This window comes from Perognathus longimembris, chromosome 18, assembly GCF_023159225.1.
Source record: "Perognathus longimembris pacificus isolate PPM17 chromosome 18, ASM2315922v1, whole genome shotgun sequence".
NCBI classification, from domain to species: Eukaryota; Metazoa; Chordata; class Mammalia; order Rodentia; family Heteromyidae; genus Perognathus; species Perognathus longimembris.
The window spans coordinates 31,868,315-31,880,816 of NC_063178.1; the positions used below are offsets into that span (position 1 = coordinate 31,868,315).

The 12,502-nt window shown below is 51.5% G+C and overlaps 1 pseudogene; it reads left to right on the forward strand.

The window, feature by feature from the left end:
* Positions 1-6,524: 6,524 nt before the first annotated feature.
* Positions 6,525-12,502, forward strand: part of LOC125367155 — a 71,243-nt pseudogene continuing 65,265 nt past the window's right edge.

Below are 12,502 nucleotides of genomic sequence, written 5' to 3' on the forward strand. Positions count from 1 at the left end.
CCAAATTCCTCCAGAAACCTCCCTGCCAGTCTAGCTACACAGCTGCCTCTTTTCCTGTCTTTAAACAAAGCAATCACATATCCCCACCCCCACCTCCACCCCCCTGGGTGGCCTGACATCATCCAAAGCGAAGAGAATCCCAGAACATCCACACTGAGCACGCGTCACATGTGTCATGCAGGCCGCCACAGTGTGTTTGTTGCCTGGTAGACGAGGGGTGGGAGAGCACAGGAGGCATAGGAGGTGAACCATCACTCACACTTGGGTTCAAACCCTGCCTCTGTGGCTCACTAGTTTTTTGGCAAGTTGTTTGGCTTTCAGGGGGGAGTCATTATAAAACAAGGACCTTGCCTCAGGCTTCTGAAGTTGCCATAAGTGAGCACTGGAATATGAGCACTCCATTCCACTCTGTTATTTTCTCTCTAATGAATTCCATCCAGCCCCTCGCATGATACCTGGCCCATGGAGAGAACTCGGTAACTATGTGTTGAATGAATGAAGTAAGAAGGGCAGTACTGATAAAGGTAGCTGCAATGGCTCAGGCTGTTTCCCAAAGATCAACATTGCTAAGTCACATTCCCAGGCCCTACATTAATTTTTATAATCCTTGAACTAGAAGAAGGCAGCAGCTTTCCCTTGATGTCTTAGAGAAAAGTCTGTTTGCATCACCAACAGGTGCAAGAGGGAAGTGCGCTTTCTCAGTCAGTCCATCCAGCCATCTCTGTCTGTCTGTCTGTCCATCTTTCTGCCTATCTGCCTGTCTTTATCTCTCCCTCTCACCCACACCCCATACACTCACATATACACTTAACACATTCATCCCTACAGTAGGGTACTTTGCCACCTGTTGTGCTAGCCTCAATCCTGCACCTCAATGGTGATGTAATGCTATGAAAGGGGAATCAGATGTAATCTCCACCCTAAGGCCTTTGCTGAGGAGTCATCACTATTACTGTCCTAGTGTGGTATCAGCCCTTAAAGATGAGGTTGCCACCTTTACGCCACTCTGCCCATCACCTAATGCAGTGCCTAGCATACAACCAGTGCTCAGTAAATACTTGTTTTTATTCTTTACCTTGTTCCTGCATGCCTGTGTGTGTGTGTGTGTGTGTGTGTGTGTGTGTGTGTGTGAGTGCACATGTGTGTGTTGGTATTGGGGCTTAAATTCAGCTTCTGGGCCCTCTCCTTTAGCTTTATTCTCTCAATGCTGGTGCTCTACCACTTGAGCCACAGCTACACTTCTGTCTTTTTGGTGGTGCATCAGAGATAAGAGTCTCACAGACCTTCCTGCCTAAGCTGGCTTTGAGCCATGATCCTCAAATCTCAGCCTCTTGAACAGCTAGGATGACAGGCATGAGCCTGTCAAAAACCTTGGCACACTTTCAACATTTTGATGGTTAAGTGGAGATGGATATCTCACAGACTTCTCTTCCTGGGCTGGCTTTGAACCTCTATCCTAGGAACTCAGCCTCCTGAATAGCTAGGATGTCAAGCAAGGGCCAGTGGCTCCTGCTGTCCTTCTGCTTTTGTTTCAGCAAATATTTGGAAAATCACACATCAGACTTCCTGATGCGTGGCTTTTTCTTCTTGTGTGATCGCTAGCTGCTCCTCTGGGCTTTGCCACATCTCACACATTGGTTATTGGCAGCTATTCCTAAGTGCCGGGAACTGAGCCCACAGCCTTCGGCTTCCACTGGGCCCTGGCTCCCCTCCACTAATTCTGAATCCCTTGAGGAGAGGAAGTTAAATCATGGGGGGAAAATGCTTCTTTAAAATGCAGGTGAGGGGCTGGGAAGGTGGCTGAGTGGTAGAGTACTTGCCTAGCATGCATGAGCCCTGAGTTTGATTCCCCAGCTCAACATACACAGGAAAAACTGGAAGGGCACCGTGGCTCAAGTGGCAGAGTGCTAGCCTTGAGCAAAAGAAGCTCAGCGACAGTACCCAAGCCCTGAGTTCAAGCCCCAGGATTGGAAAAAACAAAAACAAGAGCAGATAACAAAAAAGTCCGTTTTATATTTGAAGAAACTGAGTCCCAGAGGGAGGAGGGGGAATACATTTGTGCAGAAGCCCTGAGTGAAGAGGGAGGGGGTTCTTTGTCTTCAGAAGCCCAGAGCAGAACTATCTCCCACAGCCCTGTGTTCTTCCAATGACAGGATGGGTGTGCTCAGGACCCCCGCAGAGCAAGAACAGGGCTGTACATTCCTCCATTGTTCCTGCTGTAGAGGGGCACCCATGGCAACTGGGGCCTTCCTGGTAGGGAAGGCAGTGAGGGTAATCTCCATCCATTTCAATGAAAGTCTTAATTCTAATAAGCACATTCGAGAGGAAAGGCATCTGAGCAGCTTCCTGCGGGGTGAACTTGTGACCTGCTCCAGAGAAGGCCAAGTTCAAGATTGTCAATCAGGCAGACACAACCCAAAATGCAGGCAGCAAGCGTGACACATGGAGTGGGTACTTACCCAGGTGGGATGGGAGAGTTGCCATTGGACCGATGGAGAAATCCAGTCCCAGGGTGGGGGCAGAGAACTATTCGTGGGAGGAATCCCCACCTCCAGCATCTCTCTGCTTCCTGCCTCCCACCCCATCAGCCTGGCTTTACTGAGCAATCACCATCATGTCTTGGAAATCTTTCCAAGCTCCAAATTCCTGCTCTATTACATTGGAGGAGTTAGGGGACAGCAATAGTTCTCAGCCTTGACCTCACCTCAAAAATCACCTTGGAGCTGGGTGCTGGTGGCTCACACCTATCATCTTAGCTACTCAGGAGGCTGAGATCTGCGGATGGTGGTTTGAAGACTGTCTAGGCAGGAAAGTCCATGAGACTCTTATCGGCAATGAATGATCTAAAAAGCCAGAAGTGGAGCTGTTTCAAGTGGTAGAGTGCTAGCCTTGATCACAAAAAGCTCAGGGACAGCGCCTAGGCCCTGAGTTCAAGCCCTGGGACTAGCACAGCAAAACAAAACAGAAGTTTGGTTCTGAGTAAGGTAATTAAGATCATAGACTCCACCTTCATGAATGGCTTCACATTGGTTGGACTGAGTCTCACAGGAATCACCTGTGAGAGAATCACCTTCTTGAGAGAGCAGGTTGCCAGCAAGGTAGATCAATGCCTGTGTTTTGCCCCTTCTGCACTTGACAATTTCCTTTTCTATTTCTCTGCTAGGTTGTAATGCTGCTGAGGAGGTTGGCGAGCTCATAGGGTGCCAGTACATGTTGTCTAAATCTATAGACTTCTGGAATCAGGAGCCAAGAAAATCATTGTATTAAAAATTGCACAGACTCCAGTATGGTGTTTCAGTCATAGCAAGTAGATAATAAGTTGCTATGCTATCATAACTTATTACTTGCTGTACCATGGTTTTTATTACTTTATAATGTCTTCCTTTTATTTATTAAAGTGAAATGTAACCAGGAGCCAGACCCGAAGACCTGTGGAACAGATTAGAAGATCCAGAAATGAAACCATGCACATACAGTCGTTTGACTTTGGATCAAGGAACCCGAAGTGTGTGATGGAGAAAAAACATCTTCATGCCAGGAAAACCACACTTGAACTTGTTGCAATTCAAGGAGATTGAGGATCTTATGTGAGGTCTGAAACTTTGCGATTACTACAGGAAAGAACAGGGAAAACACTAGAACATAACTGCATTGGTGGTAACTTCCTGAATACAACTCCAGTAGCTTCATAAATATGACACCAAGCTAACTGACATCGAGCTAAAACTCTGCATAGTCAAGAAAATACTCATGAGGCTGAAAAGATAGCCTGCAAAATAGGAGAAAAATCTTTGCCTGTTAGACATCTGACAAGAGATTAATAACCAGAATCTACAGGGAGGTCAAGGAACTGAAGTCTCAAAGAATCAGCAGCCCAATTAATAAATGGGCAAACAAACGGAACAGAGACATGTCAAGAGAAGAGAAGTGCAAATGGCCAATAAATACATAAAGAAATTCTCCAATCCCTGGTCATAAAGGAAATGCAAATCAAAATAGGATTAAGATGTCCTCTCACTCCAGTCAGGATGGCTAGAATCATGAATGCAAGCAGTAGCAAAGGTTTTCCAGGAGGGGAGGAGGGAAGCTATAGACACCGTGGAAATAGAAACTAATACACTCACTGTGGAAATAAGTATGGAGGTTCCTCAAAGATACTGAAAATTGAATGACTATCCGACCCAGCAATATCACTCATGGGTATATATATGAAGGGATGTAAGTCAGGACATAGGAGAGGTGCCCACACGTCCATGTTCATTGTAGCACTGTTTGTTCATAATAGCCAAGCTAGGGAAATAGCCCAGATGCCCTACAACAGATGAATGCATTAAAAATGTGGAATATCTATATTACATATATAATAGCATGTATAATAATATATGCAATACATAATGCTGCTATTATATTATCAGATATTATGTATATTACATTTAGTAACATGTATAATATGCATAATTCTAGAACTATTTACATACAATAACTATATGATAGATCATTTATAATTATATAATTTCTTATAATTGTATATAATTATATATTTATATATTTGTATTTATAGAATTCATATATGTTAATATATTAATATAGTGTACAGTTATAAATTATTATACTGAAAATTATTATAATATTATATACTATATTGCTGTATGGTATATAATTGTATATTGTTATATTAGTGGTAGTATTAAGCCATAAAGGTGAAGGGAATTATCTTGTTTGTAAGGAAATGGATGGGTCTGCAAGCTATCCTATTAACTGAAGTAAGCTGAATTCAGAAGGACAAAGTCATTTTTCCTCTCATATGCGAATACTAGACCTGAAATATAAACATAGACATACTCACATTTAAAATCATATATATATATGTGTGTATACATAGTTATGTACACATACAAATGTGTGTAGGTATGTGTGTGTATCTATAACTAAACAATCTGATTAACGCGTGGTATATGCCTGTATGAGATACCGTGGCAAACCTCTTTGAATATTTAACACGTACTTTAACACACATGAATATTAGAAAGTTGAAACACGTCCTGTCTGGGTCTACGTGCTAGTAGGAGGTAAGCAGCTCACAGAGAGGACGGAAGAAGGTGAAGGTGGCCAAACGACTTTATGTGCATGCAGAGAGATTTCTGAGGGTGCTGAGACACGTTAGGAAGGGGGAGAGGAGCAGGTGTGTGACGGAGTGGCTGACACTGATCAAGAGCCATTGTACGAGGAAGTGGACAGTTAAAATAAAACACCCTTGCATAGCGAATTGATGCTAATTGAAAAACAGCAGCCTGCCAAGAAACACCAACAACAGCCCATGTATCTCACATTTACCATGTCTCTTAATTGCCTCGTGTACTGTTATGCTTGATTTAATCTCATGTTATTTAATTCATCAAGATCCTCGCAGCGGCAGGTTAACACAATATATGTGTGTGTGTATGTGCACATGTGTGTTATATTATACATAGATTACATATACACACATATGTATATGGTGTATATAAATATGTTTACCTATATAATATATAAATATATGAGAAATATGTTCTTTTATATATGAATATATTTAAATATATGTATATATATACACATATGTACATATTCCACATGGTCTAGCTGTACAATCTAGGTTTGTGTTAATCACTTCATGCTGCTCTGAGAACAAGGAATGGCCCAATAGAACACACATCCATCGCTAAGTGACATATGGCTGTAGATCTTTCCTCAGTTAAATCTTCAGATGAGACTTCATTCCTGGCTGACATCTCGATGGCAGCCTCAGAGAAGACCCAGTGAATCCATGCCCAGATGCCTGACCCACAGAAACTCTGAGAGCCATTTCAAGCTGCCAAGTGTGTAGTCTTGAGGAGATAGATACCAAGTCCTTTGTCTCACCAAAGAAAGAATTCATAGACACACAGTGGGATCTTTCACCAAGCAGATTCATTTAAGCATAGTGACTTCTTTTGTAAAGAAGAAATGATTATAAAGCAATAACACACACACACACAGAATAAAAAGCCAGGTAATTTGACCAAATTGTCAATGCTCAGAGCCCTCAGTCTTAGGCACTTTTGTGGATAGGGTTTAATGACTGATTAGACTAAGGATAAGAGCATCATTGTGCAGGTTTCTAAGTATTTGGGAAATGAGGTATAGTTTCCTTAATAAAGTCACTGCAGAGCCTCCAAGATGGTATTAGAGGTTGTGGTGGGTGCATAAGACCTGAACTATAATGAGATGTTAATCTCTGGGCTAGACTCCAAAACTGGAAAAGTCCCTGTTGGGCTCATTGGTGGTGGTGATTGACTGTTGAACCAGAAAGTGAACTGAGGGGCTGGTGGTATGGGGAGGAGGAGCGGAGCGGAGGACACGGAGGGTGCAGAGGGCGCGGAAGCCGGGAGCCGGAAGCCAGGCACGGGACCGGGGCTGGGCCGGGCATACACCCGGGGGCCTGCGCGCCCACGTGAGGGGGTCGCGCCCGGGGCCCCCGCCAGGGGCCCCCGCCATGGGCCCCCGCCATGGCCGGCCAGGACAGCGGCAACCTGAAGACGGCGAGGCTGTGGCACACCCAGAAGCTGCGGAGCAACCTGCGGCAGCTCACGCTGAGCATGGCCAGGACTGAGCAGCAGGAGCCGGCGGGCGCCCCTCAGCGGCTAGTGCTGCCCGCCGACGTCCGGGACATCGAGGTGCTGAACCTGGGCAACAACGGAATGGAGGAGGTGCCTGATGGGCTGGGCTCAGCTCTGGGCAGCCTGCGAGTGCTGGTCCTGCGCTGCAACCGCTTGGTCCGGCTGCCCCCGGTGGTGGCCGAGCTGGGCCGTCACCTCACCGAGCTGGACGTGACCCACAACCGGCTGGCTGCCCTGGGCACCGAGGTGGTGGGCACCCTGAGTGAGCTGCGCAAGCTCAACCTGAGCCACAACCAGCTTCCCGCGCTGCCCGCCCAGCTGGGCGCCATGCCCCACCTGGAGGAGCTGGACATGAGCTTCAACCGCCTGGCGCACCTGCCTGAGTCCCTGGCGGGTCTGGGCCGCCTGCGCGGCCTCGACGTGGACCACAACCAGCTCAGCGCCTTCTCCCCGCAGCTGCTGCAGCTGGCAGCCCTGGAGGAGCTGGACGTGTCCAGCAACCGCCTGCGGGTCCTGCCCGACGCTATTGGCTGCCTGCATGGCCTCAAGATCCTGTGGCTGAGCACAGCTGAGCTGGGCACCCTGCCGGACGGCTTCTGCGAGCTGGCCAGCCTGGAGAGCCTCATGCTGGACAACAATGGGCTGCAGGCCCTGCCTACCTGCTTCAGCCGCCTGCAGAGGCTCAAGGTGCTCAACCTCTCCTCCAACCGCCTGGCCGAGTTCCTGGCAGCGATGCTGCCCCTGGCCGGGCTGGAGGAGCTCTACCTGAGCCACAACCGCCTCACCTCTGTGCCACCGCTCATCTCCGGCCTCGGCTGGCTGCTCACCCTGTTGCTGGACAACAACTGCCTGCGCTACCTGCCGGACTCCATCGTGGAGCTGACCGGCCTGGAGGAGCTGGCGCTGCAGGGCAACTAGATCACCGTGCTGCCCGACCACTTCAGCCAGCTCTCGCGGGTGGGGCGGTGGAAGATCAAGGACAATCCCCTGATCCAGCCACCCTACGAGGTCTGCATGGAGGGCATCCCCTCCATTTCCGCCTACCAGCAGGAGCTGGCGCACTCGCGGCCTGCCCGCCGTCCGGCCCCGCCTCAAGCTGCTGCTCATGGGCCAGAACGCGGTGGGGAAGACAGCGCTGGGCCGCTGTCTGATGGAGCCGGAGTGGGGGGCAGGGGGGGGACGGGGGGCACCCCCTCCCCGCCCCCCGCCGCCCCCACCGCTCCCCCCGGCGCCAGGAGCAAGGGCACCAAGGTGACCAGCTGGATGGCAGACGCGCCCCACGGGCTGCGCTTCGTGGTGTACGATCTGGCAGGGGACGAGAGCTATGAGGTGATCTAGCCCTTCTTCCTGTCCTCCAGCGTGATGAACTTGCTGGTGGTGAAACTGGTGGCCTACGAACCGCGCTGCTTCCCGGCGGCTGTGGGCTTCTTCCTGCGGCGCACCGTGGTGTGCATAGTGGGCACACACGCCGACCTGTGCTGGGGGGTGAGGGGGTGAGAGCTGGAGAAGTACCTGGACATCCACTGGCAGATCGCGCTGCAGGAGCAGTGGGACGGCAGGGCCTGGGCCGCCAGGTGTGTCGCCTGGACGAGGCCCTGGCCCACGACCCCGAGCTGCACGCTGCCAGCCCGCACCCGGCCTACTGCGGCGTCTCTGACAAGAACCTGTGCTGCCGCCGCGCCCACTTCCAGTATCTGCTCAACCACCGGCTGCGGATCCTCTCCCCGGTGCTGCCCATCAGCTGCCTCAACCCCTGCCAGCTGCAGCACCTGCGCCGCAAGCTGCTGGCCATGGCTGAGCACCGGGAGATCTTCCCGAACCTGCACCGCGTCCTGCCGCGCTCCTGGCAGGTGCTGGAGGAGCTGCACTTCCAGCCGCTGCAGGCGCAGTGCCTGTGGCTGAGCTGGTGGGACTTGGCGCGCCTGGGGCTGCAGGCTGGCCTCACCAAGGACCGGCTCCAGAGCGCCCTCTCCTACCTGCACGAGAGCGGCAAGCTGCTCCACTTCGAGGACAGCCCGGCCCTCAAGGAGCATGTCTTCCACAACCTGCCCACCTCATCGACATCCTCAATGTCTTCTTCCAGAGGGACGCCGCCCTGCTGCTGCGGAAGCTCTCCAGGGGGCCTGAGGGGAGGGCCCGGGGGCAGATGACCACGACGACCGCGCCCCCCCCCCACCCCGCCGCCCAGCTGCACCACTATGTCAAGGGCTTCCTGCGTCAAGGGCTCCTGCCCGCCCTCGTCACCTGGCTGCTGCTCAAGCCCCACGTCGAGGCCCAGCAGGACCTGCAGCTGCTGCTGGGGCTGCTGGAGAAGATGGGCTGTGCTACTGCCTCAAGAAGCCCAAGGGCAAGCCCCGCAACGCCCCGCGCCGGCGCCAGCAACAGCCTCGTACAAGTTCCCGTGCTACGTGCAGAACGAGGTGCCCCACGCCGAGGCCTGGATCCATGGGACCAACCTGGCCGGCCTGTCCTTTGGGGCTGAGCAATTGCAGATCGAATACAGCTTCCTCTTCACCTTCCCACCCGGGCTGTTCGGTTGCTACAGTGTCCAGATCAACAGCCACGTGGTGCACAGGTCTGATGGGAAGTTCCAGATCTTTGCCTACCGGGGGACGGTCTCCATGGTGGTGAGTTACAGACCCGCCAAGGGGGTCCTGCAACCCGACACCTGACACCCTCTCCACCGCCAGCCACGCATCCCTACCCAACATATGGACCGCCAGGCAGGCCATCACCCCCTTGGTGGAGGAACTGAACGTCCTGCTGCAGGAGTGGCCAGGACTGCACTACACCATGCACCTCTGTTCTAAGTGTCTTAAGAGAGGGTAGCCCAATCCACACGCTTTCCCTGGTAAGAGCAGGCCCAGTGGCTTTGCTTCTGCTGGGGGTGGGGGTGACGCCCCACTCCGAGAAGCCCAGGGACGAAGGTGCCCAGGATTTCAATTCAGGCGCCGCTCAGGCGCCGCCGGCTCGTTACCTCTCCCCCACTGGAGGCCCGGCTCGGCTCCATACATATGCAGATGCAAGGAGCCTGACCATGAGGCACCAGCGGCCCAAGAGCTATATGCTTTCTCCTAACTCAGACGATTCAGTAAGCCTTAACTTGGTGGCCATTTCAGCCTCTTGGCGACTACAGGAGATGCAAGACTTTAGAGAATTTAGGAAAATAGTTCTTGAGGGAGGGGGACCGAACACCCCCTGGGGGGAGAGTCTACTCGAGAACCTGGCCCACCGGTTCCCTACCGCTCAGGAGTGGAGAAGCCTGGCCCGGTCACTGCTTGATAGAACAATGTATGAGGAGTGGTGTGCCCTCTTCAGACATGAGTGCTATGCTCAGGAAGAGAGAAATCAGGCCACCAATCCGCCAATCCCCATAACCTTTGACATGCTGTTTGGATCCACCCGCTCCCAACGGGATCCCTTCCCTGCCCCCTACCGGGAGCAGATAAAGGCCGTGGGATTGGCAGCATGGCGCGGTCTGAGAGGAAGGCCCCTAGAGTCCTCGTCAATAAAAGCCATCCAAGAAACCAATGAGAGCCTTGCTGCCTTCGTTGGCCGAGTGAGGGACAATCTCCACAGACAGTTTCCTGGGTCCCAGGTAAATCATTTTTTAAGGACCCTGGTGTGGGAAGGGATGACAACAGAATGCAGATTGGTTTGTGCAGGAGTAAAGGAGAGATCAGTGGACAGCTGGATTTACGCTTGTCGGGGCACCGGCGCGCGAGCCTGCCAGATGCAGCCGCCGACCACTCTGTCCACTGAGAAGCCCGCCCCGGCCCCCACCGGTGAGGTAAGCGGGGAGCGCTGTTACACATGCACCGGCTGGGGTCACACTAAGTGGGTCTGTCCCTCTAACCCCACAAGACCTAGCCCGGTAAGATCTGGTGCCTTGAGGGCACAGTCCCCAAGCCGGAGAGCTAGGGAGGCACCCAGAAGACTTTGCCCCCGCTGCCAAAAGGGATTCCACTGGCAGAGAGACTGTCGGTCCAAATTTGATGCCAAGGGAAGGCCTTTAAACGACTAATGGGGCGGCCTCCAGCCCCGTCACCCAAAGGAGGTGATCAATCCCGAGACAGGCCCAATAAACAGCCCGAGGTTAAGGCCCTCTGGGCAGTTCCCATCGTCCCGGAGAAGAGACCAAAGACTGAAATCATCATAGCTGGGAAAAAGTTCCGAGTCTTAATAGATACCGGAGCGGACCAGACCATATTAAAGGAGGAGTTAGTGCCCCCGTGGTGGGACCTAATCCCCGGCCCACAGACGTCGGGGGTGGGAGGCACAACTGAAAGTAAAACAACAAGAGACTGGCTCCCTTGGGAAGATATGAATGGTGGCAAGGGAGTAGTACGTCCCTTAATAATGACCAACTCACCAGATAACCTACTGGGACGAGATATCTTGGGAAAGATCAAGGCTGCGGTCGTTACAGGCCAGGACCTGCCAACCAGCCTTAGTGACTGCCAAAAGGCGCCTCCCTCTGAGGCCCCAAAGTTGGAGGCCCCCAATTCTACAGGGCCTCACCCCCAATTCTAAGGGCCACTGTTCCCTCTGTTCCTGCCATTCGATGGCACCCGGGCGCCCCCATTTGGGTGGAACAGTGGCCTATTCCCTCAAACAAATTAGAAAAGTTAAAGGAAATAGTTTCAGAACAACTGTCCCTTGGGCATATTAGACCTTCGCTGAGCCCTTGGAATAGCCCGGTATTTGTTGTACGAAAAGCCTCAGGTAAATGGAGGATGGTACAGGACCTAAGGAAAATCAATGAGCAGATAGTCCCCGCAGGCACCCCCTTAAGAGGGTTGCCATGGATCCCCTCTATTCCTCGGGATCTCAATCTTATTATACTTGACATCAAGGACTGTTTCTTTTCCATTCCCCTCGATCCCCAGGATTGTGAGAAGTTTGCTTTCTCAGTGCCCTCGGTTAACTACCAGGGACCTGATCAGAGATATGAGTGGGTAGTATTACCTCAGGGCATGGTTAATAGTCCTGCCTTCTGCCAACAGTATGTGTCACAAGTTCTCCAACCCTTTCAGAACCAGTCAGATATTGTCCTTTTTATTTACATGGACGATATTATTATTGGATCAGCAGACGCCCATGTACTAGACTTGGCCTATAGCAAGGCCCAAACACTCCTTCAAAGAGGAGGGCTGCGTATAGCCAGTGACAAGGTTCAGAGAGTATACCCCTTCAAGATCTTGGGGGCAGAGCTTAAACTAGACTCTGTATGCCCACTCAAGCCCCAGTTATCCTTCCAGACAACTTATACTCTGGTGGAGATGCAAAGACTGTTAGGTGAAATTAATTGGCTAAGATCCTGGCTTCAACTGCCTACAGAGGAGCTGTTACCGCTCCATGACTCTTTGAAGGGCAAAGCACCCACTGATGTTATTACAATAACTCCATCACTCCAAACAGCCTTCCACAAAATCCAATTGGCCTTAAATAAGGCACAGCTGGCACGCTACAAGCCTAAATGCCCACTTTGCCTTTGGATCCTCCCCGGGTCCGAACTTTCTTCAGCTGCAATTACACAATCAGGTGAGCCCCTTCAATGGGTGCACGCATCAGTGGGAGGAGCTCCCAGGGTTTATTCCCAGTTAGACCAGCTAGCTGACTTGGTAATTAAGGGCAGGGACACTTCCCTGAGACATTATGGAAGAGATACTGACGTGCTAACTATTCCCTACCGCTTGTCAGATTTTGAATGGGTCAGGAGAAATAATCACGTGTGTCTAGTGCCCTGGAGGGCTTTATGGGCAAGATAGATTGCCACTATAGCACTTCAAGATGGGTGACCTCATTTTCCAGGCTACAATGGACACCCCCTGTGCTTTTCTCTACCAAGCCTCTTGTCAAGGCTG